The following is a 19,066-nucleotide window of genomic DNA, read 5'->3' as shown; positions in this document are numbered from 1 at the left end:
GAGAGAACTTTAGATGTATTTAAATTTTTTTTAATATCAGACAGGATTTCAGATTTAGTAGTAACTGATTCACAGTAATGTTTTTAATAATTAATTTTGAAACACTTCTTGAGCATGAAGTGTCTATTACATGATGTGCTGGGATTGGAGGTACAAAGGTGAATAAGACATTGTCCGAACACCCAAGGAGTCAAATTCACTACTTTCTATAATAAAAATATGAAGGAAAGTACACTGTAAATAAAGGCACTCATCTTGTACCAAATACCCCAAACCTGCCACCCACCTTCTATTCCCTACCTATTATATATTCCACTCACATACCTTGTAGAGTTTTTTTCCCATCTCATCTCCTGTTACTTAATCTTTAAGACTTAGAACTTATAGATGTGTTCGTATACTGTATGTTTCTGTGCATTTTTATCCATGTGTTTAAATATGTGTACATAAGAGCAGGGGATTATAGATATGCGTGTAGTTTAAAATTTTTAAAATACCAATATGTTTTAGGATAATTAATATTACAAAAATTATTATATTCATCAGTGTTATGATCAAAACTGATAGAAATTGGATAGAGTTAGATAAAGGAAAGGCAGGATAGCATCTCTGTCCTACATCTTACATGTACTCTTCATCTTTTTTTTTTTTTTTTTGCGGGACGCGGGCCTCCCGCTGCCGTGGCCTCTCCCGTTGCGGAGCAGCAGGCTCAGCGGCCATGGCTCACGGGCGCAGCCGCTCCGCGGCATGTGGGATCTTCCCGAGCCGGGGCACGAACCCCTGTCCCCTGCATTGGCAGGCGGACTCTCAACCACTGCGCCACCAGGGAAGCCCTGTACTCTTCATCTTACATACGTATAGCAATGCACAAGAGCACACACACAATAACCTTTTAAATGTCTTTACATATACTACAGCTTTCTTCATCAACCACTGGAATTAACTGAATGAATTAACTGAAAATTAACTGAATTTCATAATTCTATTATAAAATATCAAAATTAAAGTTTTCTTTTTGTAAAGTTTTTACACCATTTTAGATTGTAAAGTCATTACATAAGACAAAAAGTTACCTTAGAGTCAAAAGTAGTTTCATAAATAATACTAAACTTGGTTGGATATACATAACTTTGAGTATAAATGTGTATTGCATACTTATATAGCATAAAGGTTATATTTATACAATATTATAGTGTTTTTAATTACACAAAATGAAGCTTATACTTTAATTCATGTTAAGACATACATTGTGACTATACTGAACAATTTTCATAAAAACTATGTTTGTGTTGTCTCGCTTTGTTCTAAATGTCAATTCCTTATCCTTCTGTTCAAAGGCTCTCTACCATTCTTATTCACAACAACTTAAATGCGTGCCTTATAAGCAAGATAACTTATATGTGCCATTTCTATAAAGAGACCTGTATTTATATGTTGGAAGTATAACCTTTTGAAAGGATGTATATACATTCTGTGCTCCAAGTGGGGGTAGTAGCCATTTTCAGAAACACTCACTGAAACCATAATCAGTATATTTGTCTGTAAGAGCTGAAGCCAGAGAATGGCTATTCTTCCAGTTATAGAAGTCTCAAGTCAATGTTACCCACTTACTGAGTTTTGATGGTACATTTAAAACGTGACTTCTAGCTTAATCAAAGAAATTCCAATTTGTTACCTTATTTATAAACAAAAATAATTGTATGTTTTTTGTACCTGGGTTAGAATTTGATAAAGTTTCACGTTTGATGAGAGTTGAGTTTTAAAATATGTTATTAGGTGTGTTACACTGATACTTTTATATATTGTAATATGATTCCCATGTAGCAATATTTATCACATTACATAGTTAAAATACAGTATTATTGTCTATATTCATTATATTGTGCATTCAATCTCTATGGCTTATTTACTACTCATTTTTAACTCACTTCTCACAGACTCCTTCTCCCTCTTAGAGGTGAACCTGCTCATAGGGAACAAGGGTTCTCCATTGCCTGTTCATGTATAAGTTGTTCAGGGATCTACTCCATTAATAGAAGCTGACCCTGGTCTAATGATAAGTGTGAACAGGTGAATCCATTTGCCTAATGTTAAGAACCAACATGAGGAAGACCACTTGACTAATAGATCTTGGACTTTGTCAGTAATAAGTATGGTATTTTAGTTGCTAAACAATGTAACCCTGTTTTTATAACCCAGCTTGTGAAGAGGAATGTTATTTATTAGGACTCCTCAGAGATTCTCAACAGTTTATTTTGGTACGGCACAAACAGTGTGGGAGGTGTTAGTAGAAAAGGTATTGGGGTGATTCTACAGATAGGTAAAAAGGATTTCAATAGGAGATGGCAGTGAATGATATACCAGAAGAGAGCGTCTTAGAATTTTGGGAAGTTTGCCAAAAGCTGAAGTGCTTATGGATCACTTAAATTTTATCAGTGGATCTTCCTGAAGAAAGATATAGGTATAGGAGTGAAGAGAAGGAAAACACAAACCATGTTTGGATGACAATGAGTAAATAAATGAGTGAGAAAGAGAGTTAGTTATGAGTAGGGAATAAGGGGGAGAGTAGGATATAGATTGAAAATGAGGGCACTTGATGCCAAATGAATGTTTTGGGGTTTATTCTTTACAACATAAGAAATCATTAAAAGTTTTCAAACAAGTACAAAACATGGTCAAAGTAGATGATTTCATGCAACTGAAAATAACATTAAAATCCACGTATACTTGAGAAGTATAAACTTTCCTAGAGCAAGAAATGGTTCTTTTAAGTAATGTAATCTTGAAAACTTTCTTCTGCATGGAGACAATAATTAAGCAGCACAGTGGAGAGAGAAGAACAGTGAAGCAGATATATAGAAGCCTAAACATTTGCTCCATTTTTGAAAGTAACTAATGAGGTCATCTTGGATAAGTCACTCCAATCCTGGAAGCTTTTCTTCAGCTTTAATAATTCTATGATTCTGTTTTTCACCATTGAGTTTGTAATATTAATTGAGAATTTGTCATATAAGGTCTTTAATAGGTTGAGGTGTTTTCCTTCTCTACCCAATTTGTTGAGAGTTATTATCATGAGAGAATGTTGTATTTTGTCAAATGCTTTTTCTGCATCTATTGAGATGATCGTGTACTTTGAATATTTCATTCTATTATTGTGGTGTATCATATTTATTGATTTGCATATGTTAAACCATCTTTGCAATCTAGGGATAAATTCCACTTGGTCCTGGTGTACAGTCCCTCTAATGTGTTCTTGAATTTAGTTTGCTAATATTTTGTTGAGAATTTTCTCATCTATTTTCATCAGAGATATTGGTTTATAGCTCTCTTTTTTCATAGTTTCCTTATCTGGCTTTGGTATCAGGATAATGCTGGCCTCATAGAATGAGTTTGAAACTGTTGTCTACTCTGCAGTCTTCTGGGGGAGTTTGAGAGGGTTGGTATCAATTCTTCTTTAAATGTTTGGTAGAATTTGCCATTGAAGCCATCTGCTGCTAGGGGTTTCTGTGTCAGGAGGTTTTTGATTATACATTAAATCTCTATTCGTTATTGGTCTGTTCAGATTTTCTATTTTTTTTTTATCTGATTCAGCCTTAGTAGGTTGTGTTTCTAGGAATTTATTCATTTCTTCTAGGTTATCTAATTTCTTGGTAGGTAATGGTTCATAGTAGTCTCTTATAATCTTATGTATTTCTGTAGTATAATTTATAATGTCTCTTTAATTTCTAACTTTAATTGATTTTTCTCTTTTTTCCTAGTCTAGCTTAAGTTTTGTCAATTTTATCTTTTCAAAAAATCAGTTCTTGGGCTTCCCTGGTGGCACAGTGGTTGAGAGTCCACCTGCCGATGCAGGGGACACGGGCTCGTGCCCCGGTCCGGGAAGATCCCACATGCCGCGGAGCGGCTGGGCCCGTGAGCCATGGCCGCTGAGCCTGCGCGTCCAGAGCCTGTGCTCTGCAACGGGAGAGGCCACAACAGTGAGAGGCCCGTGTTCTGCAAAAAAAAAAAAAAATCAGTTCTTAGTTTCACTGATTCTTTCTATTATTTCCTAGTCTCTATTGCATTTATTTTTGCTCTGATCTTTATTATTTCCTTCTTTCTGCTAACTTTGGGCTTAATTTGTCCTTTGTTTTCTAGTTCGTTGAGATATATGATCAGGTTGTTTGGGATCTTTCTAATTTCTTAATATTTGCATCTGTTGCTATAAACTTTCCTCTCAGAACTACTTTACAGTGTCCCATGGGTTTTTGGTATACTGTATTTCCATTTTCATTTATTTTGAATTTTCTAACTTCCCTTTTGATTTCTTCTTTCACCCATTGGTTGTCCAAAAGTATGTTGTTCAGTTTCCACATATTTGTAGATTGTCCATCTTTCCTTTTTTTGTTGATTTCTGTTTTCATACCACTGTGGTCAGAAAAGACATTTGGTATGATTTCAATCATCTTAAATTGTCTAAGACTTGTTTTATGTCCTGTCATATGATCTATCCTGGAAAATGCTCTGTGTACACTTGAGCAGAATGTGTATTCTGCTGGTGTTAGATGGAATGTTGTATATATGTCTGTTAAGTCCGTTTGGTCTAAAGTATGGTTCAATTCCAGTATTTCCTTGTTGATTTTTCTGCCTATAAGATCAGGAACAAGACAAGAATGCTTACTGTCACCACTCTTACTCAATATAGTGCTGGAAGTCCTAGCTAGAGGAATTAGGCAAGGCATTCAAATCAGAAAGGAACAAGTAAAATTGTCATTATTTGCAGATGTTATGATTTTGATTTGTTTGTACAATTAGATAAATAAGGACCCAATTTTTTTATAGCTTTCTGGTCTGCCTATCTTTGTATATTAGCGATGATCACATTCTTGCATGATAGCATCTCAATCAGGAAGGAGAGAACTTAAATGTTCTCTTGACTTCACTCTGACCTTTTATCTTTCCCAGAAATCCTTCTCCAGAAGACCTCCCCTTATATTTCACTGGCAAGGAATGGGTTTAAGTTCTATCCTACTGCTAGTGATGCCACCAAAATTGTCCTGGACACTGGGGCTAGGCACATTGTTGTTCTGTTGTCTGGAAAGAAAAGAGAATGGCTGCAGAGAAGACAAAAAGAATATTTGGCAATTTCGACAATCAATAAATCTAATTTTATTCAGATCAACAATAATATATTAAATCTCCTTTGTTCCAGAGGCTTGGATGTTAAAATGAGACAAACCATTGTCCCTGTTCTTAAGAAGCTCACAATATTTTGCTAAACTTCTTCCTCTTTGCCAACTTTATGAATATATATTGAATAAATTAGTTGAGTAGAAAATAATTATCATATAGATATGCCATCTGGAGAGCTGAGATAATTAATAAATCTTGGTTTAGAACTCATGACTCTAGACCCAGAGCCAGTATACTTTTCATCAGGTATTAATTTATATGCTTGAAAAATCACATTGTAAAATTTTGTTTAATTGCCTAACCATAAATCGATCCTCCTTTTTAAAAAGTGTGGACATTCTGCTTTATTTACATATAAACATTTTTGACAGAATTAATCTTTTGGGTCAGATCAAATTGGAGCTCATCTAATTGGCTTTTGGTCACATCCAGTAAATCCACCAACCAAATATAACAGTACTGCTCTTAATTTCCCATTGGGATAATTAAAGGATGCTGGGCTTTTACAGGGATGGGACTTCATTCAATTCATATAAGGGAAGAAAGACACATAGTCATAAAATAAAATGATCTTGAAGTTTTCTGCAGTTTATTTCAAAAATATCCTGTTGAAGGGCTACTTTAAAAATGAAGAAAATGTTATGTTAATTGGAAGAGCTATTTTGAAATGCCAGTTACATCAACACAGTGTGTTTATTCTTAGTGTATAATATTCACCAGACCTTCTAAATCCCACAGAAAAGTTCTGAAACAGGAGAAAAGGTCCAATCCTAATTAGAAGCGGGTTGATCAGAGGAATTTATTTAAGGGGGATTAACTCTCCATTCAGAAACAAAGGGCCAAATTCTTATTCCTTCTTAGCTTTAAAAGGAGCTCCAAGCAAGTAAGACGAGTGGCGTGAAGAGAAGGGAAATGGAACCTGGCTCCATTTCTCATCTTTCTGAAGGTGCAGAGGGATAAGTGACGGCCTCAGGCTAGATAATTAGAAGCCTGAGTTGCAAACATGAAGCAGTAACATTGGATATTACACTTTTAGCTTATCTTAAAATTTAAATTAAAATGTTGCTTGGGAGCAAAACCTTCAAAACAGCAAACACTTTTAACACTTTTTCCAAGTCATTGACTTAACATATGTATTCTTTGTCCTGTTCTGGAATTCCCAGAATATATTTGATATTATGGTATAATATTATATTGTGCTGCTGTGTACTAACTTGGAAGATGGTGCCTACTAATCATTATACGTTTGACATTCTAGTGTAGGTGTTTCAAACTACTAAAAAACGTATCGCTGTTGTTAAATTAACATATTTGAAATGTGTTTTCACTTGTAAAATTAAACTTTTTCTGCAGTAGGAAAGCTACGAAGTTACTAAGCAAAAATAATAAAAAGGTTTTAGAAGTATTGATTTCAAGTGTTAGGTTAAATTAATTTACAAGAATGTTCTTTTCACAGAAGAAATAATAACTATGGCTATTTTTGATCAAAATATAGATAATTATTTTTAAAGCTGCTATGATTATTTGTGTCTATTACGCAAAGAAAAATCAATAAAGTTCTGAATAAATTAATCGTCAACTCAAGACCAGGTGAAAACCTTCTATTAAGCTCTTTCCTGTGCTTTCAGAAGATCTCAGATCTTCCTTTGAAGAGAGGGAATACTAAATTTCAGATTTCTGACCGGTGAGAGAGAATGTATTTCAAATTAGTTTTTCACTTAAGAAGAATTATTCCTGTTGAAGAAATTCTTACATAGAATGTCATAAATAATTGTTACTGTAAACCCTTTCACTACTTTCTCGCTACTGTGTGAATACAGAATAGTAAATTTACTTTCAAAATTGCATTGTCTTGAGATTAAACCTGTTAAACTTGCTGTGGCTGAAAAGAGGTAAAGAAGTTTTACTTCAAAATTACAAAAGAAAATTACATTCTTTAAAAAATAAGGTACCATTTTCCCATTTAATATGAAAGATGGTTTTCATTCTTTTAAAAAATACTTAGGGGCTTCCCTGGTGGCGCAGTGGTTGAGAGTCCGCCTGCCGATGCAGGGGACACGGGTTCGTGCCCCAGTCCTGGAAGATCCCACATGCCGCGGAGCTGCTGGGCCCGTGAGCCATGGCTGCCGAGCCTGCGCATCTGGAGCCTGTGCTCCGCAATGGGAGAGGCCGCAACAGTGAGAGGCCTGCGTACAGCAAAAAAAAAAAAAAAATACTTAGAAGTAATAACTGTCTTTTGTGAAAAAAACGTTAACACTACAAGTACGTATTACATAAATATTACAAATCCTCTCTCCCAATCTCAAACTGCTCACCCAGGAGTATGTTTTCTTCTGCATCCCTCCAGAACTGTCAATAGAACCACACTATAAATAATGTTTATGAACTCTCTCTTTTTACCTGACATAACTTATAAATCTTTTCATAGCTAAGACATTTATTTTAATGAGTATACTAAGTATAAAATAGTGTAGAGGTAATATGATTTATCTAACTAATCCTGTTTCCAGGCTACTTTCCAGAGGTGCTGCAAATAACTTCTATGAATTGTTAGGCTATTTGTGTGGAAAATTCGTAGAAGTGAAATTCCTTGGGGGCTGAAACAACAACAATAAAAGCTCCTTTGCTTATATTATAGAAAAAAATTTTCCCAGTTGGTCCTCTGTCTTTTTCAATTTATTTCTGATAGATTTTTCTAAATGAGTTAGTATTAAAATTTTAATTTTTATGTAATGAAATGCACCTTGTGTATAACTTCTAAGTTTCTATCATGCTTGTTAAGGATATACTTTGCTTTTAGATTAAAATGACATTACCTCTTCTTTTATTTTTTTAAAAGAACCTGTACAGTTCATTGTTTTTATAAATTAATATTAAGAAAAGCAATAGTTTAGAACCTCAGAAAATTAGTATTGAGAAATCTCAGGGTTTGCTGAGCTTGGAGTACAGACATCCTTGAATTCAGCTTTCTTTAATTAGCCCAGTAATATTCTTCGGAAAGGAGTGTCATAGATTAAAATTCCTTTAAGATTTCTTTTGAGGTTCTTCTTGTTTAATTTGCCTTCAACATTGACTTAATAATGCCCTATAAGAGAAATCAGTAACTACATTCCTAAATATATGAAATCTATCAAAAATTTTATTCACACATATAGTTTCTGTCTTTTTGCCTTTTCATGAAATAACATAGTCAGTCCAATAACAAATATTTATTGAGTGCTTACAAAGGGCCAGTTACTGTGGGAAGCAATGAGAAGAGGTATACTTAGCAAAACAAGCACAAGAACTGCGTTTCTAGGGCTTGCAGCTCTTGGTTCTTATCCATGGAACTATGTCTTTCAATTCATTTAAAAATATTATCTTTCCCTTGACATTCCCCCTTGGAACAACTGTCTGTGCTTTCAAATGGAAAACTAAATTATCACTTCAAAAGTGATAAAATATTAACAACCCTTTAACTATTTACTGATATGTGTAAGTGCCTGTACTTTGCATATCACTTTTGATACTGTACACAACCTTATATGGTCAGAACTGGGTTCCTACACTTAGACTAAGTATTTTACCCAAAGATACAAAACTAAACGAAGATGAGATGTAAGTTAAGTCCAAGCCAACACAATTAATTCCTGCATGTTGTCAACAACAGACAGACCACAATTCTTTTTTTTTTTTTTTTTTTTTTTGGAGTTGTGCAATTTTAATGCTGACTTTTAAAAATTGGTTTAGGATCTATTTCCATCTCAGTTTTGTTTAGCTGGGCATCCTTGGACAAAATAATCTCTTTTGGTTGACCTTCTATAAAAGAACAACAGTTCCTCTTTCACAGGCTTGTTAGCAACATTATGCCGTTTCATGACTTTAACTGACCTGACATATGATGTCAACCTAAAAACTAGACAAAAGTTTTGTATATTTTAAATCTTTATGATAGTTGAGAAAATATAAGACATCAAGGATGTTTATAAATATATCTATATTTCTGGGAATGGGTATATATTTCACTTGTTATTTCTGTAATGCATATATTTGTTATGTTGTAGTAAACTTTACATAAAAGCTTGAAACATGGTTTCATAACCCACTAATTTTCAGTAGATTGCTGATATTGGAAATTTTTTACCAGTTTTGGTGATGCTTTCTGAGTTGGATGGCTGTAATAGTGGTTTACTTTCTTTGGGGAAAATATGAGGAAAAATACTCTTTTCATTTGAAATAAACATTTTTATTCAAGTAATATATAATTCTAAAGCTTTAATATTTCCAAATGTATACTGTTAAATGCTTCACTTATTTTTTGGTCAGTTTTTTTAGTTCCCTGAAACTCAATTTCTTTTCTTCAAAAAGAATAGCACTTATCACATAGCCTGCCATAAAACTGAAATAAAATATCTACTTAAATATATGCAATGCCTTATATTTACATACTCAATGAATGGAAGTGGCCATTCTCCTTCACAAGGACAAGTCATATATACTAAATGTAAAATAGAAAAACGATGGAGAAAAAAAATGTCATTAACTGTTTTTTCTGGACAGAGAGTCAATGGACTAGGTTTCAATTTTACAATTCCTTAGATTCATAAAGTAAAATTACAAATTTTTTTTTTACCAAATTTTTCCTCTGAAGTACTGTTGACAATAGAGAAAAATTGATAAAAATTCCTGACATTTGGACGAATACATTAAAATTATCAAGTGTTGATTTTAAAATTGATGCTAATTTTATATTTAACTCCATAATAAGAAAGGGATGCGATAAAAGGTGGTAATTAAACCATAGGCTTTGGAGCAGAGCAGATAAGAATTTAAATCTAGGATATGACCCATCTAGTAAAACTGACAGATATATCACATTTATCTTGGCAAGCTGCGAATGGACAATGACAGTATTTTCATAAAAATTTTAATATCTTGATGTTATGATTTTAGATTTTCTCCATATGCATTGGAAATGAGAAGATTTGGTATGGAGCTGGATGATTCCACAAATGTTACCAATACACGTAAAAATATTTGTTTTTGTAGATTATTTTAGTCTGCGACCTACAGAACTGATTTTACTGCTGTAACAGATTGAGTAAACAAGAACTTAAGAAGTAGACATTTCTTTCTCTCTTGTATAAAATTACAGGAGTTGGTCCAGGGCTGTAGGGAGGTATCACAGTTATTAGAAACCCAGAATGTTTCCACTGTGTTGCTCTGCCATGTATAATAAGAGTCTTCCATCTAGCAGTCAGTAAAAGTTGCCCAAGTTCTTGCTATTACATTTCATTCTAGGTAGTGAAATGGGGCAAATAGAGGGGAGGGCTTGATCCTTTTAGGACATACTGTCAAAGTTGCACACCTCCCTTTGGGTCACTCTTCCCTGGCCCCTCCTTTCTACTATGGCAGGTGGAAATTATAGTCTTTAATTTAGTAGCTATACACACAGATAGCAAGTGAGAGTCCTATAATTAAGGGAAGAAGGGGAGCATAGATAATACAGGAACTCTCCAGTGTCAGTTACAGTCCCATTTATGTTCCTGCCAGGCAAGAAGAATCCAGAAGGAAGGGGTCAACATTAGTCTGGATTACACTCTGCTTTCATTTCTACTGCCTGTTCCCACCAGTTTCCTGGATCTCTCAGGGACAAACAAACAGATGGGCACTGCTGCCTTGACACGTGGCTCTTCTCCATAACCGACATTTTCAAAACAGCATGGACCTAAGTCTTAACTTTAACAAATTGGAATATACTCTAAAGAGCTAATTGAAGAAGGAATTTCAGTAAAACCAAGCAAAACAATGAAAGCATTTAGAGGGTTGAAAATGAAGTGTATCAAGTAACAACAAGCAAAGGAAAGGTTGATTGGATAAATATTCCTTAATTGGCCTTGATGTTTAGATAAAGACAAACCCGAGTTCAGAGTACACAGTGTTCAAGTCTACTAAAACATCATTCCATTTGAGAAACTGAATTTTCTTAGTTAAATCTTGTACAAATCCACCATCTTTCTGTCCTTACATTTCTGGGACCACTGGCCACATCTTCACTCTTTTGCTGATCTTTTAATCTTATGAAGCCTGTCCTTGTCTCTGGGTCCCCTGAAAATATTTTTCTATACATTAGTTTAACCTGTACCTTTGTTAACCTGAATTCCTTCTTTTTTGGTTCTTGGAGATCTTCTGGTCTTTGTCTTCTGAAAACTTACCCTGAACCCTTACCTATGGCACTCGGTCATATTATGGCCTCTGAAATCGCCGATTATCCAGTTTTGAGGGCTGGTTCTCCTGTCGGTGAAATGATGGTCTTTAACTCTCCTTCACAGCAGCAGGACTACTTAGTTCTCCTTGACAGACATCATCATTTTCTAGAGCTGACCAATGTGGTCTGAATGTTTGTGGCCCCTCCAAATTCATATCTTAAAATCCTAACCCCCATAGATGTCAGTATCAGGAAATGGGGCCGTTGGGCGGTGCCTAGATCATGCAGGCAGAGCCCTTATGAATGGGATTAGTGAATTAGAAAGAGGTTCCAGAGGGATCCTGGTCCCTCCCACCATGGGAAGACACAGGAAGAAGGTGCCATCTGTGAACTAGGAAGAGGGGGCCTCACCAGAACACAATCATGCTGACACTTTGATCTTTAAATTCCCAGCCTCCAGGACTATGATCAGTAAATTTCTGTTTTTTATAAAGCTACCTAGTCAGTGGTATTTTGTTATAGCAGCCAGAACGGACTAAGATGCTGACCATTCTGAATTAGGTCTACCAGGAAACCAGAGACTGACTCTCATCTCTTCCAATTTCAAAGCCTATGGTATCTTTTTAGAATGTCAATTATCTGTATCTCTGAGATGCTTCAAACTCTAAAATAATTTGAAAGGATTTAACTTCAGATTACCAGACTTGCTCAATCACCCATCATTTGAATATTCTCTTAAGAAAAAGAGAAAGTTTTCTAAGATTGCACAATTGTCAATAATTCATTTATTTCCTGCTACTAGATTATGAATAAAATGTTTTATTAATTTCTGTAATTGATCTTCATCTTGTGCTGTCCTCTGGGTCATTATTGGTCTCTGTGGCAGTTTCCTCTCTGCTACATCACTGGACACCCTAATGACACTTCCTGTTGATGTGTACTGCTGATAAACTCAAGACCAGTTCACTTGCTTTGGTTGGGTTTCACTGGTCCTTCATGAACACCTTGCCCCAGCTTTGTTCTTTCTCTTAAAACAGACCACCCCTAAAAAAAAAAAAAAAACAGACCACCCCTAAGGATTACCCATAATTTTCAGGGGCAACTGAAATAGAATGCCCTTATCCCTCATCCTGGCAGGCTTATGGCAGAAGTGTTGGCCCAGTCCTCAGCTGTCTTTTACCTTCCTACTGAAAACACATGAAAACTTCTGAGAAATTGGTAGGCAACCCCTCTCTCAGCCACTTGTAGCTCACTATCTGGTAGCACATGTTGTATACAGACTTCATTAAAAAGATTTAAAATTTTTCCATTCTGTACTTAAGCAAGCCAAAAATAAGACTCACTGCTTGGGACTGTCTTAAGTTTATTTGTTTTTTCCCAACCATTACCCACTCTGAAACCAGATTTTCAGTCTGGAGTAATAAAAGTCCAGCTGACCATTCGCTCCTCACATTTCTCTCTCTGGACAGCTCTCTTTTATTGCCCTTGGAAATATCTCCATCTACTCCCTTCTTAGGTGGGAACTTCCTGCTTGATATAGTGAGTTTTCTTTGCCCGTGACTGGAGTTAAACACAATATTTTCAAATTATACTTATTACATCTGTATTTTCTGCTAATATAGATATTTCATAATTCACAGAAAATTTTAAAAATATTAAATATAATAGATGTAATTCTCTCTTCTTTATACGAAACATAATTCTCTCTTCCTAGACAGTTGCAATAGCTGTTTAATAATTCTCCTTTCCTACTTTTTCCTCTCTTCAAGTTGTTTTACAGCCAATAGCATAAGTGATCATTTCAAAACATGAAACAGACTGTGTCTTTCACCTAAGGTTAAGTTTTCTACTTGGCTCTCCAATGGTCCAAAGATGATATTTGTCTCTTTAACCGGAATTTATAGATCTATGAATCAATGTCTTGAAGATTTACCTCTGCATTTGTTGTTCAGAGTAGCTAATAAATTTCTTTCAAAAGTGTTCAAAGGCTGTTTTCATCTTCATGTCTATTCCAAAACACCAAGTCTCCAGGTTTTGGATCATGCAAGAGTTGATTAGTTGGACATTGAGGAAAAGTCGCCCATATCTTTTGATAAGACTGTGTGTACTGTACGAGTTCCCTGCACTATATGACCATGTCATCTTGCAACAAAGTAGAGCCAGAGATCATAAGTGATATCATTGGATTTATGAGTTAGCCTTTTCTAACTTCTAGAGAGCCAACTAACTGCCAAATAAGTTGATGTCTTTGGAACTATAGCTATGGACATTACATTGGGCCGAGGAAGTTCAACTGTTTTGGAAAGTTTGGCTCAGTTTAACATGAGACTTCCGTCCATTTGCCTGTAGATGGAGAATGGTACAGACTTGGGATCAACAAACATTTTTTATAAAGTGTCAGATAATAAATAATTTAGGTTTGTGGACCCTTTGGTAACTAGGGTAACTACTCAACTCTGCTGCTTATCATATAAGTGGTAATAGACAATATGAAATGAATTTGTGTTCTAATAAAACTTTATTTTTAAAAACAGAAGACTGGATTTTTCCCATGAGCCATTGTTTGCCAACACGTGGCAAAGACAATGGTGAATTTGATTAAGTGGTAGTGCTTTGTAGAATTTATTAATGACAGTAATTCTAAAGGTAGTTTAGGGTTTCCCAAGCAAGAAACATGAAACTGAGTTGCGTTTTTGGTGTTCTCAGAATTGTAGCTCTTCAAGACAGAAAGGACTCATCCCATCCTGAAAATAAGCAGACAACAGTGAGAGCAGATTCATATTCCATTGCAGTGGGTACTAGTATGGATTCCATTTTAAGGTATTTACATGGGTCCTGAAGTTTGACTTCTGTCTATGTCCTACCTTGACAATTTTGCTAGAATTGTACTGTTGGCAGGTGAGGCATGGACAAAAGACATACTCCATGATTTTTTTTAAAAATTTGCCTACGCTGTTGCTTTAAAACAGTGGCAAATTTATTCCTGCTGTGGTGGAAAGAGCTCATGGTAAGATCTGAGCAAGGTTTCACATGACCTCCTCTGCCTCAACCAGGTTACCATCCTAAGAATGTCAGGTAGTCTTTTAATGTAGTTTATATCCCAGTCATTTACAGTATTTTTTATCTGATGTTGAGGCTGAATTGTGGCATTCTATAATGGTATGTTTGAACTCAACTGAAGACTTGGTTTGGAGATATGTCACAAGTCTCTTTGTAAGGATGGCCTGGACAGTATAACAGTGAGCCAGGGCAGTCCCTTAACGCTTAAATCAGCCAGTTTTTAATGACTCTTTTAAGTGCCTTTATAATAGAAACTTCCTTTGCACCATTAGGGTGTCTATAAAAGTTCCTTGGCCTGTCCACTGTTTTAGGGTTCCTTCTGAGATTAGGAAGACTCACTATTTTCAAGACATCTCAATGTCATGGACACCCAGAGATATATCTACAGTGTGTTTATAAATCAACTTTTTTTTCTCTAGCTAGTTGGAACCTTCTAGTGAAGGCAGTCAGTTTTGTCATTTGAACTGATTTACCTCTCATTATGGGATTATATTCTGAGGATGAAGTCAAATCTATGACAGAATAGCCAGACTAATAATTTCTCATTTCTGTACGTGATCCATCAGTAAAGAGTCAAGTCTAGATTTTCCTAAGGAGTTTCTTATAAGTGTACTTGGGGCATGGACAATTCTGAGACAGACACTAAACACTTGTTTCTCTTTCTTTTGGTAAAGGAAGCAGAGTTTGACGTTTACGTGTTACTATGATGAGTAGTAATATATAAAGGAGAATATAATAATATTCATGAAATGTAAGCCAGCTTGTGATGAAATAAGTATTTTTCAGTAAGTTTCAAAGTTTATTCAGTCAGAGGAACATTAGACTCATGAAAGATCTCAAAAATTATGTCAACAGAAGCCTTCCTGTGTGGTACAGCAGCTTCTACGGCTTGAGGAAAGATGGGATAGCCTTTGTTAATGGATCAAGAGAAAGACTGTAATTGGCTATAAACCTGACCAGATGGTGTATGAATGCATAGAGAGAACCGTTTGTGAAGTTAGGCAAACCTGAAGTAGGGAGTTGTTAGCGCTAACTTCAGTTTGCAAAATGCAGTCTCTTGTTGGGAACCTAACGGGAGAAAATGATTTCAGAGAAAGTGGGAACCCAGTGTCTGAAAAAGCTCGTGAGAACTAAAATTCTCCTGAGTGGTCTCTTCATTACCTGCCTAGGAGTGCTTTCAATGACTTAAGGTCAATTAGAGGTAAGAGGCTTACCTCCTGAGGCATATTATGCCTCAGTCAGGCAGCAAATTATAGGTTGTTTTTTCTTGATACTTCGTGTTCTTTTTGTGGAAGATGAGTTTTGGATTTTTTTTATTTTTATTTTTTTTGCGGTACGCGGGCCTCTCACTGTTGTGGCCTCTCCCGTTGCGGAGCACAGGCTCTGGACGCGCAGGCTCAGTGGCCATGGCTCACGGGCCCAGCCGCTCCGCGGCATGTGGGATCTTCCCAGACCGGGGCACGAACCCGTGACCCCTGCATCGGCAGGCGGACTCCCAACCACTGCGCCACCAGGGAAGCCCTGGAATTTTTTTTATCTTAAATTTTGCCAAAGATAATCCACATTTTTAGATGAGGGTGGAATTATCGGTGAATTCGAGATCTTGCAGAGCCTGTGAAAAGACAAAGCTCATTAAATCTTGGTGGCATGACAGTCCATGTATACTAGTTGATTCTCCCAAGTAAAAGTGAACAAGTGTTGACTACCTAAATGTAAATGGATTTGAAAGGAAGCAGAACTTCAATCCATAACTCTAAAATATGTTTCAGGTGGAGTTGAAGGAAAAATAATACTTACAAGGGCTACTGCAGGGATGAGTCCTTTGTCTGTTAGTCCTTCAAGAAAGGTCTTATTCCTTCTTTTTCTTCTGGTTTCAAATGGTGTTGTACAAGTTCGGGGAAATGTTTGGATGTGTCAATATGTACTTGGTGGGTTTAGCTTCAATAATCTTATCAATACAGGTAGAATTTTTGGCCCATAAGGAGTCTGGTATCTTGTAGAGATCTTAAGGCTATGTCTAAGTGCAAAGTAAGTCTGTGTCCAAATTAACTGTGACTGTACTGGCAGTAGGGAAGATCTCCTAAATTTAAAACATACTTTCTGAGGATCTCACAATTCGGCATTTCTACTTACATAATAAATCTCTTCAGATTAAATTGTTTGATATGGTATTACAGAGGAGAAAAACATTTTTTAAGGCAAAGGACAGCAGATATTCAACCAAAAATTAATAAATGTTTCAGTATTTTAAACCAATAGATTCCAGTTGAATAGTCCTGGATATACTTTGTGTATCCCTAAAAATCATAGACTCAGAATTTAAAGCTATAAGAGATCTTTAAAGTACATCTATTTTAACCCTTTTTACTTACAATGAGGACCCTAAGAATGTTGAAGCAAGAATAACAGTTTACTTCTCTTTATATCTCTTTCCAACATTTTTTTTTTTTAATTTTTGGCTGTGTTGTGTCTTCGTTGCTGCGCACGGGCTTCCTCTAGTTGCGACGAGTGGGGGCTACCCTTTGTTGCAGTGCGCGGGCTTCTCATTGCGGTGGCTTCTCTTGTTTTGGAGCACGGGCTCTAGGCACGTGGGCTTCAGTAGTTGTGGCTCGCAGGCTCCATAGTTGTGGCTCACGGGCTCTAGAATTCAGTCTCAGTAGTTGTGGCGCACAGGCTTAGTTGCTGCATGGCACGTGGGATCTTCCTGGACCAGGGCTCGAACCCATGTCCCCTGCATTGGCAGGTGGATTCTTAGCTACTGTGCCACCAGGGAAGCCCATCTTTCCAACATTTTTATAGACAGTTTTTGACTCTGGTGAAGTGTCTTATATAGAGTTTAAACACTCAGCAATTATCATAAATATAATGAAACCTAGATCTTACAGGATGATCAAGCTTCTGCTGAAGTTACTCTCCTAGAATAAAGCTAATTGTGTCATTCTCTAGTTTAAAATTATCTTCTACATTTTGCTTTGCTTCCAGAATAATTTTCAAACCACATAGTTTGGGTTACATGTCATCTACAGTATGGCACCCAACTACATCTTTAGTCACTACACTCCAAGTGGCCTACACTATTACTATTATCACAATGCAAATCTCATCATTCATCCAACAAGCCCTACTATGTTGAATATATATTCATAAGGTAAGTTAAGGAAGGAAATTTTCCAAATTCTCTTAGCAGTTGTTCTTGTTAACAGCATCTATACCTAAGAATTTTCTACATATTTATATTTTAAAGGTATCTTGTTATATTATACCTATTTTGTTCTCTTCACTGAAGATTAACATATGTGGTCCAAACCTACAATTTTATAATGTACTTGACAGTATGCAATTAGGTAGTCTTGGACCTTTTCTTCTTAAAAATAAATATTTCAATCTTCTATCTACCTTTTTTAGCCCTTTGAGTTGCTATTGTAGTTTCCTCTATACTCTTTCCAAGTTCCTTTCGCATAGAAAATGTGATGTATCACATAAAATAGTTTATAGTATTTGTCAAGCATTCATTATAAGACTTAGTCTAACAAAGTGATGATGCAATCTACCCTCCTGCTTATGCATGAATATGTATTATGTTTGCATTTTAACAGTGGCAGTTCATGACTGAGTCATAGACACCGATGAGTCATTTTCTTGATTAATTATGTTAGGCCTGTTTTGAGCTTTACAGCAAAACTATGGAATATGCATAACTGGATTCTATAGTTTAAGACAGGAGCAGATATTCAGAGCTTGTATTCAACCTATTAAAAGAGGGAACCAAATAATAAGTCATCTGTGATGTATTTTTAGAGTAGTTTAGCAACAAGTATTGCCTTATAAAAGTTGAACTTCAGCTTCACTGAAGAATGTTGCTGTTTCACCTACATTCACATTGGAAAATGAATGACAACAGCTGTCTTTTATAACCAGTTTAGTTAAATTCCAATCATGTTTTCCAACAAATGAAATTTTGACTCTAAAAACCTCTCTTTCCAGAGACTTCCATTTTACATAATGAAAGTGTGATCCAGGTCTTAATATTGTCCCGGTTACTTCCTGTTTGAGTAGCTGTTACCCCCTCTGCCAATGATACCCCATATCTATACTCCCCACATATGTATTCCAAATGATCATTGACAGTAAAAGAGTCATATGACTCAAGTAGGTGTAACCTGCCTCTTCCACAGCTCCAGGCATGTCAGCACAGTGGGCTCATTGATCCCTTTATTAAAGAGTCTTAGCTTTTATGATGTTGTTGTGGTTCCTTAGTGCCCATGAATTCAGATACTTGACTGTCTTGAGTTTCCTTTTCTGAGAGAGAATGACCTAGGTTTTTTTTCTGCCTCTTGTAAGAATTGTGGAGTTGGAGGATGATCTATATTGGAGAGACATCTAGACTATGAATGTTTTTGATGGTGTTATGCAAGTTATATGATCATTCTAGGGTGAATTGTTTTCCTTATCAGTGGCAGTGATAAGAATACCTATCCATCTCACAGAATTGTTGTAATATGTTCTTTTAAAATAATATGCATGAGAAGTTTTTCTTTGTTTTTAGTTTAAAATCTTATGTAAATGTAAAGTGGCATTGTGATTTCACTTCCTTTTCAATCAGTACCCTCTACTGGTTGTTCTTTTCCAGAAACCACGTGCAGAGAT

This window comes from Phocoena sinus, chromosome 3 (genome assembly GCF_008692025.1).
Source record: "Phocoena sinus isolate mPhoSin1 chromosome 3, mPhoSin1.pri, whole genome shotgun sequence".
Taxonomy (NCBI): Eukaryota; Metazoa; Chordata; class Mammalia; order Artiodactyla; family Phocoenidae; genus Phocoena; species Phocoena sinus.
The sequence above is the reverse complement of the archived record's forward strand: the minus strand, read 5'-3'. Positions refer to the sequence as shown.